Raw genomic sequence first — 19,834 nt, 5'->3', positions numbered from 1 at the left:
TCTCTCCTCTGTGTTGCTTTCACCAGATATTTCTGGACATATGAATGCTGATAAACTACTTCTGCAGGAGCAGAATTGCTTTTCACCTACTAGGAAGGAAGAATTGGTTACGTGAACTATAGAGGAAAAACAAAACCGAATTAGGTATTTCTTTGATCAGTAGGAAAGGAGTATTCTCCATTCAAAATAGTCTGGAGGACTGGGCAATGTTTTTAAATCACACATAATTAAGCACAATGGCCTGCAATATTGTGAAAGCTTGGTGTAACCTTCTGTTGGTATTTTATACCTTCAGGTGGCAGAAAGGGATGCAGAAAAGCAGAGCTGGTATGGATGTAATTGAGAAGTCTGTAGCATAATGTATAATAGATACACTACACCGTTGTTGCAGAAAACAAACTTTTCCTCTTTGATGACATCAAAAATATCCTTGCTCTGCAAGAACTGATGCTGATAATTGGCTTTATTAAAGGTCGCCCTGATATGACGGGATATTCCTATCAGGGAGGAGCAGCAGAAGAGCTCAGAAGTATGCCCGCTTGCGAGGAGAAGTGGCTGCCATGGACGTAACAGGCAGATTTCTCTCAGCAGTGAGTTAACTTCACTCTTTTGTGTGCAAGGCTGAGCTCTCTGAATTGCTCTAAAGTTCTCCTGTCACTTACGCCTTGCTGATCTGGTCTTTTAGTCCAAAGGCCTTCAAGGCACCCCCAGCCAAAGCATGAAGAAACGTCCTCCCCACTAGATGATGAGGGTGTCCCAGCACATTAGCAGAGCACTGCTTGCGGCAGGCAATATCTGTGTGAACTGTGGATTACAAAGCCAAGCCAAGGGAATCTGAAAGAGATGAAACCCAAGGACCTTCAAGAACTCCTTTTCTTTAGGCTCTGCATGCCCGTGCGTGCTGTACAGCCTCTGTGGCTAATGAACATAAACGATGCTGGTTAAAAGCGACAGGAAACTAATGTAATCCTTCTAAAGTGACATTATTATAGATGGCTACTGTGGGAAAGGGATTCATTTACCATCCATGATAAATACAGTGGCCAGTCTTTACACATAATGACGCTATTCTTACATGTCCCAAAGGATTGCGTAATTCCAACAAAAGCTTCTGCTGCTCTAACCCAGAGTGGTTGGGATTTGAGAAAGTTTTCCCAAGGTCTCTTGTGCTTTAACGTGCATATTATTAAAAGCCCAAGTCTGCCACCGTTTGCCATGCAGAGAAATGTTGTGGGCAGTCAGGACAAAAGAAAATTAGGTAATGGAATCCTTATAATTCGACAGACTTGACTCAAAGTAAAAATATATTAGCCCCTTCTTTTTGTCCTCTCTGCATACTGGGTGCCTTTCATTTTTCCCCTGTCACTTTCCTAAGCCATTATTTCACAAATTCAGTTCCTACAATCAGGATGGAAAACTCCATTTATAGCAGCAGTTACTACTTCATGAAACATTGCCCAGCTGATTTTATTACCAGGAGTCTTGCTAAACTCAATAAATAACTAAACAGAGGAGGAGTGTTTCGTTCCAAGCAGAGAGTAAAGCATATATCATAAGCTAGTTATTAAAACAACAGTGTGCATTAATACAGACAGATTCACCCATTAGGTGACATTTTGATGACAATGGCACTTCAATGACTTTATTAAAACTTAATTATTTTTTTTTTTTTATTTTGTAGTGGTATTTCAACTGTTCCAGCTACCAAGTTAAAAAAAAAATCAATCGTCTTTTGTATTAGAATTCCAAAGACGTACTCTTCAAAGAAAACTTATTTAAATATGAGTTGTATCTTTGTACAAGGTGGTGCACTAAAGTCAGCAGAAGTTTTGCTAGAGTGAGGTCAGCTTCTCAAATGTTTAGGACATCTCTAGAGAAGTGGTTTCTGCAATTCAGCTGCTGGGGTAGCAGAGTAGGACATATGCAACTTGACTCAAATCTCTGTTTTGGCCAAGTTGGCCAGAGTAAATAGCCCTTTTTTTCTAGCAGTGTTCACTTACCTACACAACACCAACAGCAAAGAAGATGAAAAAGAAGAAAAAAATGGTACTTAGTCTGCTTGTTAAAGCTGGACCAGCATGCAGCAAAGATGAAGGTTCCTGGAGCATGGAAACCAGAGAACAAGAGGCAACATGAACCTGCAGACCAATGATAAGAGGACTTGATCTGATCTCTCCTCATTAGGCTATGTCCAAGCTCCTCCTTGTCTCCAAAATCTTGAATTTCCTTCTATGCTGTGTGCCTCTAAAAGGCAAAATGAGGAAGGAGAGTACCCAAAAGTCAGGTTAGGTGCCTAAGAGAAAAGGGAGTCCATCCTGGCATCAGGAGAGAGCTGGGATTCAGGAACACCCCCTGCAGTCTGCTTTTTTGGTGGCTATGTTTCCCTCAGTCCATCTTATCAGCACACAGGCTTGTCTTCATCCCATTTCTGGATTTCTGTCTCCCCACACAGAGAGCAGAGGTTCCTAACTCCAGGGTATGGATTTGAGGATCTGGCTCCAGCAATAGTGTGTTGTGGATCCAAATCAGTAAGAGGAAGTACATCAAAGATGACATGCTGCTTAGTTACTGGGGTATTGTCCTGGTTTCAGCTGGGATAGAATTAATTTTCCTCCTAGTAGCTGGTATAGTGCTGTGTTTTGGATTCAGGATGAGAATAATGTTGATAACACACTGATATTTTAATTGTTGTTGAGCAGTCCTTATGCTAAATCAAGGATTTTTCATCTTCTCATGCTCTACCAACTGAGAAGGCTGGGGGTGCACAAGAAGCTGGGAGGGGGCACAGCCAGGACAGCTGACCCCAGCTGGCCAAAGGGATATTCCATACCATATGACATCATGCTGAACAAAAAAACTGGGGGGACTTGGCCAGGGGGGCGCAGCTGTTGCTTGAGAACTGGTTGGGCATCGGTCAGTGGGTGGTGAGCTACTGCATTGTGCATCACTTGTTTTGTATATTCTTTTATCACTATTATTATTTTCCCTTCCTTTTCTGTCCTATTAAATTGTCTTTATCTCAACCCACAGGTTTTACCTTTTTTCCAGTTCTCTCCCCCATCCCTCTGTGAGGGAGCGAGCGCACCACTGCGTGGTGTTTAGCTGCCTGCTGGGTTAAACCTCGACAGGTATCAGGGGCAATTTTCATGCCCTTTGGCCATCTGCCATATGTAACGCTGCATCAAGGCCCTCTTAAAATATAACAATCACTGGAAGCAACTCAGACCATCCCAGCCTGTTCTATTTCCCATATTTCTTTTTCTTTGTGTGAATAAGTATTTTCCCCTTATGAGGGACGCAGGCACCTAGCTCATCTGCTCTCATGCTCGTTCCTTTTTCTTTGTCATTTTTCTGGAATGCATTCCAGCTCCTCACTCCGCTTGAACTGACTGGAGTAACGAGCAGTCTTATTCAACATCTCAGCTGTTCTCTGCCTTGTGTTTTGCCTCTTAATGAGCTGAAAGGGTCAAATTATTAGCATGAACTTGCTCCAGTAGCTGGTCTGACTATCCATACTTTCACGCACTGCGACTTTACTGGTGCCAATTATAGACATTCTTCTAATTTGCTCTTTCTTGCCAGAGTCAGCATCCCACTGCTTGACATCTTCTTCCACAGTTTCTGTGAATATTTCCCTCTCCAGCAGTTCTGACCCAACTGTGCCCAACTCTTCAGGAGGACTCAGACATTTGCATTACATCACCCTGATCGTTTTCTGGCTTCCTTCAGTGTGTAATGTAGTCAGTCTCTTTCCCCATCACACACAGGAGAAAGTGGGAGCCAAGGGACTTGTTTCCCTTGCTCTGCTTTAGGGAAGTGCAGGTTCCTATGGCACAGTTCAGACACACACTTGCTGACTGTAGGGCTCAAAAAATTACCTCCGTATCGCAGTGAAAGAATGGGAGGTGATACTCCCCCCACCCCCAAATTAAGAATCGCAAATGTGAGGCAACAAAAAGAATGAAAAGTACAGGTCCTTTTGTTAGACTACAATTTGAAATGTCTTCTAATTTGACTTTCCATCTTTAAATCCTTGGTCTGTCTATGGAAACATCAAAAATTCAGAAAGGGTTAAAAGTTACTGAGACACATCTGTAGACCATAATTAAGTCTTTCATTGATTTTCTGTACTGATATTACACTCCCTTGTGCATCTCAGTTTTAGTCCTGTAAGTAAATGAACATACATGATATTCCTCTTTGCCTGTGTCAGCAAGGTAGCAGCTATCCATCAGTGTCACGTTTGTTTATTGGTCTGGTTATCACCCACCCAAACTTGTGCCCTACAGAGGTGTCCTTTTGAGAGATGTGGCCTTTCTTTTCTGGCTACTCCTTGGCAGACAATTGCTGCTAATTTAGAAATAATTGTTTTGTTCAGACATGCATGCCTCTTGCTTACTTTTCCAAGGTATCACCTTTTTCTTACTCCTTGGAAACCTATGCAGGTATATAAGTGAATTTGCATAGGTAGATTTGAAGAGAGACCAAAGGCACCCTCTCTATTTAGAGAGTAGCATAACACCACCATCCAGTGGATTCTGATAATTTAAACTGCTTTCTGTGGTGTTAGGCCCACAGTAGATGCTGTAACTGATGCAAAATATTTACTGCCAAGTGAAAATATACGGTCATAATAAAACCCAAACAATTAAGCACTTTTTTTTTAAAAAAAAAAAGTATTTTCATATAGTTCTACAATCTGAAATGAGATTTTTGATTACAGGGTAGGGGGCTACACAGGACAGGACCAGAAATATTAAACAGATACAACTTCTTCTGCTTGACTAACTTGTTTTCTACTTGACTGGAAACCAAAGACCATTAGTAGAAGATGGTGCTCCTTAAGTATAACAAACCTGGATATATAATTTGTTAAAGCCTAGAAAGGTCATTCAGGGACCTGCTGAAAACACTACATTGGTCTTTATTAAACTGGATAACACACACAAATTCTAGTACCATCTGTACTGGACATCTAGAGATTAATATAGGATTGCAGCATTATAGTTGTCATTGTAAAGCCTTTCCTCCAAAGATAAAAGAGCTTCAGAGTCATTAGTAAATGAGACCATACGGTGTTCCTCTGAAACAAGCTTTGTAAAGATGAAGCACAGAAGCAGCAGCGAAAAGGGCCCCTCCGAGTTCTTGATTGCATTGAAAGGTGTGGTGGAGCTGCGTGTCCATTTGTGGTTTCTCACAGAGGCCTTTTATCAGCAGCAAACAAGACACACCTGCAGAAGAAGTTGCCGTACTCTGATATCTTTTCAGAACAGGAACAGTACTACATTTGAACACTCACTCTTGCCCTTAGGCTGTACGGAGAGCTCTGTCCACCTCCGATCTCCTCAGTGCCAGGCAATGTTGGGCTCCTCGAGTCCTGAACCACACATCTTCGGCCAAAGAGTTGGGCCTGGCACAAAGAACAAAGTCTGTGCCAGCTTCTAGGTGGCAGGGGTGAGAAAGGCAATCCCACATATAAGTCAACCATATGAACAGTATCATTTTGGCAAGTCAGTGACAGAACGAGAAACAGAATCCCATTTCTCTCCCACTTTTCTTCTAGATAGGCACAATTAACTTAAATGCTCACTACAAAGAAAACATTTGAGAATGCTAAGGCTATATTCAGTACTGCTCTGTCTCCAGCGAAATCAATGGATGGGCAGCAAGGATGAATTTTATTTTGGTCTAACTTACAGTACAAGAGAGTGCCTAATCAAATAGTTAAATGTGCTAAAGAGTCCACTTCCACTTCTCTCTTTGTTCTTCCCCTTTCATTCTCCTCTTCCATTTCTGCAGTTAATTTAGTTTAGTCTTCCTGCAAGAGCTCTACTGAGAAAGAGTAATGAAGCTACCAGTACCCTGTTAATTGAACTCCCTTGCTTTACTTATTGTGCCTGGAGTGCTCTGAAGCAAAGGGAGAATTTTGATGATTTTATTGATGACTGAACATTACCGGTTCCTCTACATTGCCAGCACTATAAAAGAAATCATAGGCCTAACTGTCCTACAACAACAATTAGCGTAGAAAGCAGGAGGGCAAATTCTTCTAGAAAGAACAGTTGTATAAGAGAAGATAGGTATGTGGTACAGTCTTGTAGATGTGTAGCAAGTTGCTGTTTCTGGTTTTAAAGCTGGTCTGTAAAGCTTCATGACAGCTCATGTCATCTTCATGTTTATTTTGTTTATCCATCATCAGTCTCCTATTTCAAATTACTTTCCTATTCTCTTCCCTCTGCCCCCCCCAGTATCCAGATGTTTCAAGCAACATCTTTGCAGCTCTAATTTCTTGCTCCTTCTGTTTCTTGTCCTCTCCTTTCTAAGTTCCATTACTAGCTAATTATTGGGAGTTTTGCTTCCATTCTATTTGGAAAGCGATCATTGCTCTTTCATAGTGTCACAATGTGGTTTCTTTTCCTTAGGAGAACCTATTTTTTCTTGTATTCCAGACTTGTTTCTCAAAGCACCTGAAACACTCAAATCCCTTATCCTTATCCAGCATTACACAGGTCCCAGTGTTTGCCCTCTTCCAACAGCTCCCTGCTCCAGTCTTCTTTCTAGGTGCCTTGCCCCTTTCCACCACTCTGTGCCACCTCCCCATCACTCCTCACTACTCCAGTTCTTGTCCTCTTGCTGCCAGGATTGGTGCAGTAGAAGGAGCACTGAAAATCCCTGAAAGACAAGCTCATTCCGCTCAGCTCTTGCGTCAAGTACCACAAAGCCTGAACCAGCCAGAAGCAGTTGCTGCAAGACTCTCAGTCCCTCCATCTCAGCTTGGGCAACATACGTGCTTACGCAGATCAAATTTACTGGGAAAATGGGTACCAAACTCTGACAAGTCTTTATGGAGTGGGGTATTATTCCCAAGCCACTCCCTCTGCTAGCTCTAAGACCTCCTTCCTTCTTCCTGTCTCCAATCTTATTGCATCTCCCTCAACACAAGAAACTACCCCCCTCAATTCTCCACTCGCCCTGCACCTTGCAGAGAGCTCAACTATGCTCACAGCTTCAGTTCGGAGCAACAGAGAGGACAGCTGCTCCTCTTGCAGATAGATATGCCCAGAAGACACAGCAAATTCACTTTCACCCTTCCTCTTCATCCCTATTCCCAGGTTGCACAACAGTAAATTGCTTTTTATTTGCTGGGTCAGCTGCTCTGACCAGCAACTAGATCAAAATGGAATCAAGGCTCTGCCCTCCACCCAGCTACACATGGTGAGGGGAATCATACTAACAGCTCTGAACACTTAGGTGTCAGGTCCTGGTGGCACCCTTATGGTTGTACCTGAGCTTCTTATTTCCCAGCACAGGTATATGGCTTTGACCATGGTCTTATTCCAAGTCTAACCCTAATCCGCAGGGCTCTGAAGCCATTAATTCCTCCTGCTTGCCTGCCAGCTCCCAGCAGCACCAGCACACAGCAGAAGGCTCCAAATGTTGCTCTTGCTGTCAGTGAAAGCAGCAAAATCTTCTGGGGCATATTAGTATTGCTGTAGGTGAGAAGGCAACAGATGGAAAATAGGATTAGAAGCTCTGGGGACATCCATGATGCTCCAGGGACTGCAGATGGCTGGGAACGATCACAGTAAAAGCAGCAGTAAAATTATTCAGGGCCTCTTACCTTACTAGAGCCGAAGGAGCAACTTGGCTACCTTTGTCGTTGAGCATTGTTTAAAGCTCATGACAGATGGTTGAATATCTATCTATTCAGAAGTTGCTAATACAGGGAAGTATTATGGCAAATGCTGAATTCTGCTAATCCACAAATTCTAAACCTGCACAAAAGATAAAGTTCAGGTTCACTCAGAAATCAAAGAACGTAAATAAAACCTACACATCTGTAGAGATAAATTAGTACTTTCATACCCTTATCTAATCTGGTTCATTAAAAGAACAAGAAAAATATGTGAGCTGATTTTTTTAAGTGACTTTCTCTCTGTTCCACTGACCTTGATTTTAAAAAGAATGCATGAATTCATGCAGAACCACACTGCATTCAAACCTCTCCTACTACCTTCGTGAAGAGAAGGGAAAAAGTTCTCGAACCCCCAACTATTTTAAATTCTGCTTATATTAAGAGAACACAGACAGAAGCATTACCTTTTGTTGCAGGGTCTTACAGCTGGGCTACAATTTGAGAAAGACACAGAAGCTGGCAGGAGGGCAGGGGACAGCATTCTAATTGCTGAGTTATCCCATCAATTCTAACAGGTTGACTTGCAGAATAGGACTCCATATAAGAAGGTGCAAGAACCCTGAAAAAAAAAAAAAAAAAAAAGTATTTTATTTATCTTAGAAAGCAAGCAACACAGAAAGAGACAGCATTGGCACAAGTTACATGAGTACCTGATAACTAGTTGCTGCTCCCAGTGGCTCAGGAAACCCTTCCAACCTGGGCTAGTCTATGATTCTATGAAGTTTCTAAACCCTCAGACAACAATTTCAACAACAAAATGGGAATTACAGACAAAAGCCTTGTATCATGAAGGAGAGCTGTTCTTACTTTGCAGAGCTTCACCTCTCCAAACGCAGATGTGTTCTGTGGTCCTGTGACTCTGAGTGGAGGTGAAAGAACGCCACGTAGGAAATGAGCGTAATGGTTTCAGCAGTTAAGTCAGAATAAAATAAGAATTTAAACATGCAAATCCACCTAATACAGTAGCAATATGTTAGAAAAAATAATGATCTATCCTACTTGTACAGGTTACTCCTGCTCGTAGTTGTTTATGAGGAAGATGGCAGGCCTAAGTCTATTTTGCGACTTTAAATTTGTACCAGTACAGTTATAGTGGCTGAGCACCTTAAAATAAATAAATAAAAATTTAAAAAAAAAAAAAATCAAACCTACCTAATCTACCATTTTAACAAGAATGAGTGGTTATTGTTAGCAAAGCCGAAATAAAGCATTTGGTAGAAGATGAGATCTCAGGACTTCTTTCAAAGTTTAACTAAAAGGACTTATTTAGATAAAGAGTTCATGCTTACAGTCCACCTTCCTAGCCATCATTCTAACTCTTCTCTGTTTTATCTGAGCACTTAATAAAGACGAAGTCATTCAAAGAATATATCCTTATCTCTTGAGGGCATTGTACCCAATTTGCAGGTAGAAAGCTGAAAAACCAACTGATGAGTGACTTGCCAAAAGACATACAGAGAATATCCGTATCGATGCTTGCAGTTCAAACCTTGCTGCCTTACCTACCAGCTCCTTCACCACATAGTGGTGAATAAGAACTTAAATAACACCTGTAGCAAAATTTTATTTCCTCACATTGTTTAAATAATTACTAGAGTAAGTAACATAGCAAAGTATCATAAGAGAAGCCATATGGGGTCAGATCAAAGGTCTGTCTAGCCCAGCATCCTATCTCTAGCAGGGGCTGAAAATAGATGTTGAGAAGTGCCACACCCAGAAGAGTTCAGATCATTGGAAAAGTTCAGACTCAAAAGCTGAAATATCCTTCTACTCAGCACATTTTCTTATCTGATCTCTCTAAACTGCATGTCAAAGGTATGTGCAAAAACACTGTTTGTGGGCTTTCATACATATTACAGACAAGCTATTGCATTTCAGCTGTAGTTTAAACCTGAGCTACATGGACCACTGCTAGCAGTCCTGATCTCTTCCAGCAGCTTTTGTTGTCTGCTGAACTCCTAACTCCACCAGATTTTTTAGGAATCTGCAAGTGAAAAAAGGCTGGAGATCACTTCTTTAAAGATTAGGTTTCGGGTGATTCTTCTTGCTGCTGCCTGTTTGTAGCTGAGAAAATCCTACCATCTGCTGGAGAGAAAATAGAACCAGAGAATCATAGAATAGTTTGGGTTGGAAGGGGCCTTTAAAGGTCATCTAGTCCAGCCCCCCTGCAATAAGCAGGGACATCTACAACTAGATCAGGTTGCTCAGAGCCCCATCCAGCCTATCCTTGAATGTTTCCAAGGATGGGGCATCTACCACCTCTCTGGGCAACCCGTTCCAGTGTTTCACCACCCTCAGCGTGAAAAATTTCTTCCTTGTATCTAGTCTGAATCTACCCTCTTTCAGTTTAAAACCATTACCCCTTGTCCTATCGCAACAGGCCCTACTAATAAGTCTGTCCCCATCTTTCTTATAAGCTCCCTTTAAGTATTGAAAGGCTGCAAAAAGGTCTCCCCACAGCCTTCTCTTCTCCAGGCTGAACCACCCCAACTCTCTCAGCCTTCACTCACAGGAGAGGTGTTCCATCCCTCTGATCATTTTTGTGGCCCTCCTCTGGACCCGCTCCAACAGGTCCATGTCCTTGTTGTGCTGAGGACCCCAGAGCTGGATGCAGTACTGCAGGTGGGGTCTCACCAGAGCAGAGGAGAGGGGCAGAATCCCCTCCCTCGACCTGCTGGCCACGCTTCTTGTGATGCAGCCCAGGATACGGTTGGCTTTCTGGGCTGCGAGAGCACATTGCTGGCTCATGTCCAGCTTTTCATCCACCTGTACCCCCAAGTCCTTCTGGTTCCTGCAGCTGTAACTATTCTTCACCTTCCTGCACCTCTTGTGCTCTTGTTTCAGCACCTTTTTTGTTTTGTTTTAAGTAAGCTAATGGTTTAATTATCCTGTGTGCTCAACCATTTGGCTAAATCATTTTGTGTGCGTACACATGCTGATATCTCAGATGTTCACTCTATTCTTTAACTCCCACTGCTGTTTCACAATGAGACAAACACAGCCTCATAGTAATTAGAAGCTTCATGGGGGGAAAAAAAAAAAGGCTTACTTTATCATATTTTTATTACTTCTTGAGGTATAATGTGACTTGATCTAGTAGGTTTCTGAAAAGCAGGCTTTTCATGCTGACTAGAACAGAATATAAGCAAATTAACCTAATATTAACGCTCCAATCCACTACAGCTCTTTACTTGTCACTTTTCAATTTCCCAGTAGGTTACTCCTAGGAAGCAAGGCCAGCAATCCTACCCGTGCCTTTGTCCGGGAACAGAAACAACTTGAGTCAGCTGTTCAAATCCTGGCCAATATTGCAAGTGGACTGCTTGAGCAAAGCACTCATCACAGCAGATACTTCTTTTATACTTTAGAGACCATCTAAGCATGAAAACAAAGAGAAGCTTCTGCACTCGATAACCTGCTGTGAGGTTTGTCCACCATTTCTTCTTAAAGCACACAGCAAATGCAGTGCCGACCCATGCACAACCTTCCCCTTGCAGCAAAAGGAATGCTGTGGAAGAATAACGTGGTCTGACCGCTTTTGGGGAACAAGACATCTCACACAGAATCCAGCTCTTTGGGACCCTTTTCACAGCCAGCTTTCTTCAAGACCCCAACCCAGTATAGAGCATACACCCATTACATGTTTAAAGCATGGTAACAGTTTCTCTTTGTCTGTCCTGTCAGCCTGGTATCAGTTTCAACATAGTTCAGGTTATCCAAAGAAAGAACACATTATGGTGACCCCCCTCTCTACGTTAATACATTAAATTCCACACCTTTATTAAAGAAAACAGAAGGCCGGCATATTTGCCATCCTTAGGACATGGTGTTTACATCCTACTTTAAACACGGGACACTGCTTCTTACATGCCAGCACACATACGTGCCTACAGGCTTGTTCATGCGTCCTGGCTCCAGCTGCCAGGGGTTTGATGGATGCATTGGTAGGAGCCAGAGCAATAGTTATGGCCCTCTTAGACTGCTGCAGCAGCACCATCCTGACTCCTACAGCAAGCCCAAGAGTAAAGACACCAGGAATGCATTCTTGGATGGGCCTGCTGGGGTCACTCGGAGCTTGGCTGTACCACAGACGTTTATTGCAACCCTTTTACCCATGTAAATCCTGTTGGTATTTTCTCTTCCAGCTAACCCTAGCCTTTGTGCTACAATACAGCATAACAAAAACCAGCAGGAAGCCAGGCAGACAGAGAAGTTTTTTCCCCCCATTCTCCCTCAGTTTCACTAAGGCCCAAAATGTAACCCCAGAATCCGATATACATCTATATTTACACTCCTAGTTTTCAAACAGTATTTATAATGACATATTATCCAAGAGTCCAACTCTTCTTTGACTCTGTAAGTCACAGGTTTAAAAAAAAAAAAAAATTATTCATTCTACCATGTGTAAAGCAAGGAAACCAAAGGCAAAGTGACCCATATTTTGAACACTGTTATTCTGCTTTGGGTGTAAGCAGTAAAACCATCAAAAGAAACAGAATGATTTATGGCCTAATATGTAGCTATCTGCATTATGAAACCGTAAAACAAAAAGGAGCACATAAAAATCCAGGAAGGTAGCAAAAGTATCTTTGATCTCATATATTATTTATCTCTTCAAATACATAAAAAAAACCAGTAGGTTTTGCTCTGCATTCTGTACATCTTATACCTAGACTAATAGTACAAAATCATGTAAAAGGACCCTTGTCTAACAATCCAAAATCCTTTCTATGAAAAGGTGAAAATCCATCCAGCCCACAGCTGTTAATTCCTGGACAGACAGGGAAAAATGAAAGAAAAGATGAGTTCTGCAGCTTATCCAAAGACTGAATAATCTAACTCTGGCCAGGAAACGACCAAGAGAAGGGTGCCTGTGCTGACCAGTTTCATCGCGTGTGTGTGGCAAGATGCAGTCTTCACCCAGCACGATTACTCTTTCGGATCAGGACTCCTGCCTGACACAACCAGGAGGACGTACCTGCCCTGGGGATAAGCAAGCAGTGAGCAACAGTAAGTAAACAATAGGTGCCTTCAGAGATCAAAACAGGGGGATTTTCAAAGGTAACACATGCTAGTAATAACATTCAGACATCAGAAACGTTCATTCAGTTTCCAAATCATGTTCAAAAGGTCACCATCATCAAAAACTTGTAAAGCTTTTTAATTAGGAAAAAAGCACACCCATCAGTGGAGATGAGAATTCGCACCTGAGCCTACCTTTACCAAATCAGCAAGATAGAGTCACTGCCTCTCACAGCCATTCTGCTTAGCCTTGCTCCATCTATAGATGTCTTGCCCTCACCCTCAAGCTCTTTTCCTCCCAAACCCTAAGGGTTTTGTTCATCCTATTTTTTTCCTATAGCCTTTTCTCTCTCAGACTGCTTCATGCTATGTTGGTCCCTCTCTGCAACTGAGACAGTTTTAGGTACTTCTTTCACCTGGTGTCTTGCACTCCCTCAAGTAAATATTGCCTTAAACAAAATTCAACATGTAGCACAACCAATCTGCATTTAATGTCATTTATTCTAGACACGATTCTAGGAATCCAAGCCAAAACCCAAAATACTTAACAAGCAGCATGAAAATAGCTTCCTATTGCCAGTAACAGAGTAAGAAGCTGTGAATTCTTTTTTTTTCCTGACAGTATGTTATTTATAGCAAGCAGGCAAGCACGGGGTGACTGCAAGTGACTCCAGGCCAAACAGAACGACAGTGAAATCTGTCAGGATGTGAGCTCGCCATCACTCCCTCTCACTGTAAAGCACAGAAATAGGGAATGAGGATTTCCTGCCTGATACTGCAGGCTTTCTAATAACCTCTTCTCTACCTTGATGAGAGTAGAAAATAAAACAGGCATTTCTTCCTGCAATGGAGTGATCGGCAAAATGCCGAGGCATGGGCTTTCCTGAGGGTTAAGTTCAGTGCCTTCTGCTTTTTGGCAAAACCCTTGCCGTTTGGGATGTTTCCCCGCCACCTCCTAATGAGTTATAATGCCCAAGATGCTGAAAGAAATAGCAGGCAGATGGAGCTAGTGAATTATGCATCATCGGGAACAGAGGATAAGTGAGAGTGTTTATAGGAGCCATCTGCATCTTTATACACTAATCCTACATCCATTATATTTGGGCTTGACAGCAGCAAGAGGATCCTCCAGTACAGAAGCAGCAGTGAACTATAGTGAAAGTGTAGTAAGATCAGTTGTAATGAAAATTTTGAGCTCCCTGGGAAGAGTAGCTTACCTCAGTCTTTTGCTGAAGAAGGAAGCTGCTGCTGAAGATACCCCAATGCATCACTCTCAGACATACTAGTCTTCCCAGGGTAAAGTTTTCCTGTGTTTGAGAAAAAGTCAAAAATCCTGGCATGCTTATCTTCTGTAGCTTGGGTCAAATCCTTTGACTTTCTACTTCAATATTTCCATCTATGAATAAAGAGGATACTTTTTAACCTCATATAGATATTGTGAGGTCATTTTTGTATTTCTATATTGCTTTTAACATACAAATGCACTCTACAGTGGAATACAGCGCATATTACTTTGAAAGGCCACCAGCTCACATTTTAGGACATATGAAGCATGTGTTTCAAAACTGGTTTTCTTATGCACAGTAGAGTTGGGTCCAAATTGTAGTAATTCAGACAAGGCTCACACTGTACCAAAACACTGTGTTATTTGGATTTGGACTTCAGGGTCAGGTCAACCTCTTATGAACAGACATTGTTCATGCTTTAGAAAATATTCAATGAAAAGTGAAATTAGAAGAAGATATAACCATTAGTTTTAATATAAGTGTCCTGATGGATTAGAACTGGAAAATAATAATCAAATGAGACCTTCTGACTGCTCGCGAGTGTTTCAAGGTTCTTTCTGTCCGTCCACATAGCAAAATTTGTCATGACATTCTTCCCCAGAAGTAGTATCCTAATAACTACCTTTTTACATAGGAAAAGTAGAAAGGGTAAAAAGAGTATAAAGGAGAAATCCCATGGCATCTAGATATGGGTAAAATCCTGGCCCCATTGAATTTAATCAGAAGTTTGACAGGGCTTATATTTTAGCACTTTGGGATGGAAAGTTTTGACAACGTCCTTTTGTTATCCCTCAGCCCCTGGCCCATAGATCTAGGTGAGCAATATTATGTTCCAGACTTAAAATAGAAAGAGGACTATCACGGTGCATCCCTACAGCTCCCAAAAACTACAGGCTGGAAAGTGCCGACACAAATGCGGAAATTTATCAGAGAGACATTTTGCCCCATAATTCAATACACAAAGGGAGGGCCCAGGGCTAAAGCACCTCTTCACTGATGTAGACAAATATTTAGTGATGTCCTGAAAAATCCTGAGCAAGGTGGGACAGTCTTGACATTGAGGAAATGAGGAAATCTAGACATTGTGGCATTAAGATGCCAACTAAGCAAGAAAAAAACCCATATACTTTTAGTACTAATGGCAAAATGATTTCTGAGATTGTCCTTCACCCGAGGTCTCCGCAAGTAAAGCGACAGAAGGAAAAACTTTGTGCCTCTGCAGCTTTAGATTAAGATCGCTTAAGAAGACACGGCATTTTCACAACCAGTCACCACCATCACAGAGTGGTATCATGGTAAAACATGGTAAAACTCATGTTTTCTGTAGTACACGATTTGCAGAGATAGAAGAAAGCGGGTCATGCAAGAAGAACTTCCTCTCTTTTTCAAGAAAAAACTTAGACTTCTGGGGACAAAAATAAACTTAGCTACCCTCGACTACATTATTTTTTACAAGTGAGTACCCTAACAGGTGCAGAGTACCTGGAAGTATTTTGCCTTGATTTTGGTTTGCACCACATGGAGCCATATGTTGCAGAAAGGTTTAGTAAGAGGCAATCTCTACCCCATCATCCATAGGCTGATGGCTGCTTTTAGAGTTGTACCTGATGGAAGACAGAGGAGGGTATTTAGAGGCAGAAACATGCAATTACAGTTGGATTTGGTTTGGATGTAATTAGTAGTATTTCAGAATTTTTCACATTAAAGTCTTTTAAAAGCAACATTTTCTTTTTAAAATTTTTTGCATGTATATAATTAGTGGTATCAACAACTCTACCAACAGCTTGCCTAGCCATTTTTGCAGTATCATACAAAACCATGGATTTACCAGAAGGAAAAGGTATTTAAGACCTCTGATACAGTTGGGGACATCATGGAAGATGCTGCTGGGGACATGCAGCCCCAGGGAGGCCTAAAGGGGAGGAGAAGGGAATCAGAGATCAGGTCGGCAGAGGTCAGCCATCACGCACCCACCACCACCTCCCCCTGGGATGACCGAGTGTGACCTGCAGTGAAACAGGGGATTAGGACAGGGGCAGGAGTGGAGCCTGGGGAAGGAAAGGTGTTTCTTAAAGTGTTTAATTACGTTCCCTCTTTTTTTTTCCACCCAATACCTGAATCAGTGAGCAGAAGTTGGTGCTAACCGGCAGTAAATTAAGTAAAAATTCCCTGAGTTGAGAGGGTTCTTCCTGTAACAGGATGAAACCCGCCAATCCAGCCATCTCCCCTCCTTGCAATTCCTGGAAGTTTAAAACTGTTCCCCTATGCTTTTTGTATTAATCCTACAAACGGGCTGGTTTTGCCGAGACTCATGGGCTGGGTACCTATCTGCAGTTATTCTCTCCCCCACGACTTGTGCGGCCCTGCCCTTTGTTGTCCTGCTGCCACGCAGGCTCTCTCTTATTCCTCATTTGCTTTCAGGTCTCACCTCCATATTTTTCCTCCTGTGCCTATTCGTATGCCTCCCTCTGCTGTTGTTTTTTATTCTGTACTTTACAGCTGTATCATTTGTATGAAGTACTGCATGAACTGCAGGACAAAACACATTCCCCTAACAGGAGGGCTCTTCCTAGGAGCACAGGGAGGGCTGGGGAAGGGGCAGGGGGTTTTAGTCCTAACTCATAGTTACCCTGCACTCATCACTCCACTGACTTAACAGAATCCTACCCACAAAGACAAGATCATACTCAGAATCACTACAATTTATTAGAAGTAATCATCTAAGTTTTGATTCAGCCATTTTTAGTGATGAGAAGCATTACTTAATGGAGCTAAGTTAAAACTTTCATTTTAAAAAAATCAGGGAAATCCTGGTTTTCAGCTTTCTGGATGCACCAAGCTTGAATCTGCACCCACCGCCACTGGTGCGACTCAGCTGGAAGAGGTGGGTTCATTTCTGTGGCATAGAAGTATCACGGAGCAGAATCAGGTCAGAAATACACACTGGAGAATAACATAATAAAGCGTCCAACCACAGAGGTGTTTTTTTTAAACATATGTTTCCATGGCTATTGAAGACAATTGAAACTCTGCAAATGCTTTCCTTTAACAAATAACCATGGTGCATAGGCATGTGAACATGAAGTTGCCTTTACACAAGTAAGAAGTTATTAATGAATGTTTTTTAACATTTCTATTGAACACAGTCAAGCTTGTTCAAAACCAGGAACACTATGCCGACATGCTACGTAGGATTTTGTAGCTCCATCTGCCTGGCAGATATTCCCAGACTTCCTCTGTATTTTTTCCATTCCTCCTTCTCTCGGAAAATTTTTATTACTAGAAATTGGCTTCAGTTATGTTAGCAAAAGACTTTAATTCAACAAAATATTTAAGCAGATTCCAGCCTTCTTTTTGGCTTTAATCAGCTAGTTAGATGACTTAACTACGAACCCCACTGCATTACAATTTTTGGAAGTACTCGCTATTCAAGCGAATCATTCATTTAAATTTACGGCCTACTCCTAGACTCTTATTTGTTCAAAAGTCTGTTTTTTCATAGCAACACCTGCCCAGTATGGTACTTGTGAAAGACTAACTTCTTATCAGTTTGGGGTGCTGCTTTCTATACTTTAAATCTAATGATAGAGGAAAATTAAAGTGAGCATAACTATCACTACCAGAGAACTTTCACATTCATTCCAGTAGAGAACATGGAATTAAGAATACTATCATGTTACCCATAGGAGCCACTGACAACTTTTCTGTTTTTCAAACCAGAGAATTAAGGGTAGATTATATCCTTACCTTACAGATCTTGTATTTAGACTGTATCTTCATACTTACTAAGGTGCTACTAAATTTAAGGCATATCACATTGACCTCCTCCTATTCAGAAAGTTCCTCAGGTAGAGGAAATTAAGGTAATTTGACATATTTATTCTGATTTATTAATGCCAGCTGTTGCTCATTACCTTCTTATCTTCTAGTGCTTACCCATGGATAATTTATCCTTGTCTATTTCTAGGAAGGAAAAGTGGGCTAAGTGTAATTCCCTTGGTTGTCTTCTCCCCTTCCATCCTTTCAAAGATGGCCACTGTGTTTTCCATTTTGCAGGCTTCTAGAATTTCCCTCATCCTTGAGATATATATATATATACACACACATATACATATTCTCTTCTGCAAATAAATAAAGGGCTCAGGGCTCCTGGGCTGTGGCTCATGGACAAGTTTCATGACAACTGTACTCACACACATAAAACCTAAAAGGAAAAGACAGTTCAGATATTTCATGAGACAGAAATGCAGAACCATCTGGGCAAATTCCAACTAGATTTGTAGACAGCAAGGTTACAGCAGAGAGGAATGACAAGAAGTTTCCTGTAGCTGGGGCAATGATGAGTATACACATCATATTTCATTTGTGGTGTTTATAGCTATTAAACATATGACAAAATGAAGCACATAGCTCTCAACTTATCAAGATCAGCCTGTCAAGGTCCAGATGTGAGACACTGGCCTTTAACATATTGAGAAGGTAACAAAAACATGGTGAAGAATGAAAAATAGCATTGCGTAACATGGAAAGGACCTAAAAAGACATGGGATGAGTTGCTTTTACATAGTTTTCTATGCATCAGGCTTTCTTATACCAGAAATAAAGTGTCAGATACCACAGGAGCTAAAATAGAGAAAATTGACTGAGCTGCCTTCCTCTGATTAGAAAATGTTTCATGAGCTTCTGACAGGCTGGAGACCACATAATCACAACACACATTTGCAGAGGTGGATGGAGTCTTGATTCAATTGCCCTACTGCTAAATAAAAATCTTAACAAGACTCTGAGAGATGCCTGTGCTTTGCACTGAATTAATGAATGCTTGTCTGTGAGAGAAAAATCAAATGTGACAGTAGACTTTTTTTGACAAAATACCCCAAGCGCTGACTAGATAACCACCCTGAACAGTGAATATATAAGTTTTGTTTTCAGTAATGATGTGCTAGAGACCAAGCATTTACAAGCTAAGCGAACTTAGCTATCTACCGAGAAAATGAAGGAACTGAGACATGGCCAACTCTGATTAAGGTTAAGATAAGGCCTGGAAATAGAATATGCTTTGAGGATTATGCATTAAGGACATACAATATAAAGACATAAAACCAACATACATTAAGGGTATGAATCAAGCTAGCAATCAAGGGTCAGGAGGGAGTCTTACAGCAAGACACAAGCTCTAGTTTGCAATCGGCTAAGGATCAATTGCAGTTGCTGCTTCAACTGAAGCATTGATCTCAACAGCTAGTCACAAGGGGACCATCTTGGTAGCTGTCATGGGCTAGCTGAATGGCCTTGCTTAGCCAGCAACTGATAATAGGTCTGAGAACAGGGAGGGCCTGGACTCACTCTGAGTTAAAAGCACTTCCTTTTGGTAAAATTTAGGCCATAGAATGGTATTGCATCCAATATAGTAGATAGCTATTGAAAAAATAAGAGGGAAAGAATCATCCCAGGGAATAAAAAGGACCACAAAAGGAGACTGAGAAGAAAGCCTTGATGAAAACCCTGTTATGGAGGGACCAGCAGCTATTGCCCACTGACTTGACAAGAGACCAGAAAGAAGCCTCACAGCTATGGAGGTCCCTTCCTCCCTCCACAAGTAGGTTATCTCCTTTTGGAAGACAGGCTTATGACTTTGAGTATGTTTTCTTCCGTTCTGTACAAGAGTCCACACTGAGAAGGAAAACACAAAGAACATGTCAGGAAGAAGTTCTGGAAAAGAAGGTTCAGCCTGGAGCACCTTGATCTTAATGTGCGCATGTCTGCCTTCCTTCCTGCAAAATCAACATGTGGTGGAGGAATTGTGCCCATGGGTTAGCCCTGGCCAGCA

The 19,834-nt window shown here is 41.6% G+C and overlaps 1 long non-coding RNA gene across 2 annotated transcripts; it reads right to left on the bottom strand.

The window, feature by feature from the left end:
• Nucleotides 1-4,053: 4,053 nt before the first annotated feature.
• Nucleotides 4,054-17,840, bottom strand: LOC148054560 (uncharacterized). Of its 2 annotated transcripts, none has more exons than XR_015706564.1 (6): nucleotides 17,752-17,840; nucleotides 15,487-15,608; nucleotides 13,936-14,114; nucleotides 8,101-8,255; nucleotides 7,622-7,775; nucleotides 4,054-7,490 (listed from the first exon to the last, which is right to left on the bottom strand). It is a non-coding gene; the product is annotated as an uncharacterized LOC148054560 (long non-coding RNA). The 2 variants fall into 2 exon arrangements; XR_015706565.1 differs by lacking the exon at nucleotides 17,752-17,840 and adding an exon at nucleotides 15,833-15,918.
• Between the last annotated feature and the right edge of the window lie 1,994 nt (nucleotides 17,841-19,834).

This window comes from Nipponia nippon, unplaced genomic scaffold (assembly GCF_047370975.1).
Source record: "Nipponia nippon isolate SJK-2023a ecotype South Korea unplaced genomic scaffold, ASM4737097v1 scaffold_3, whole genome shotgun sequence".
NCBI lineage: Eukaryota > Metazoa > Chordata > Aves > Pelecaniformes > Threskiornithidae > Nipponia > Nipponia nippon.
This window is presented reverse-complemented; position numbering and strand designations above follow the sequence as displayed.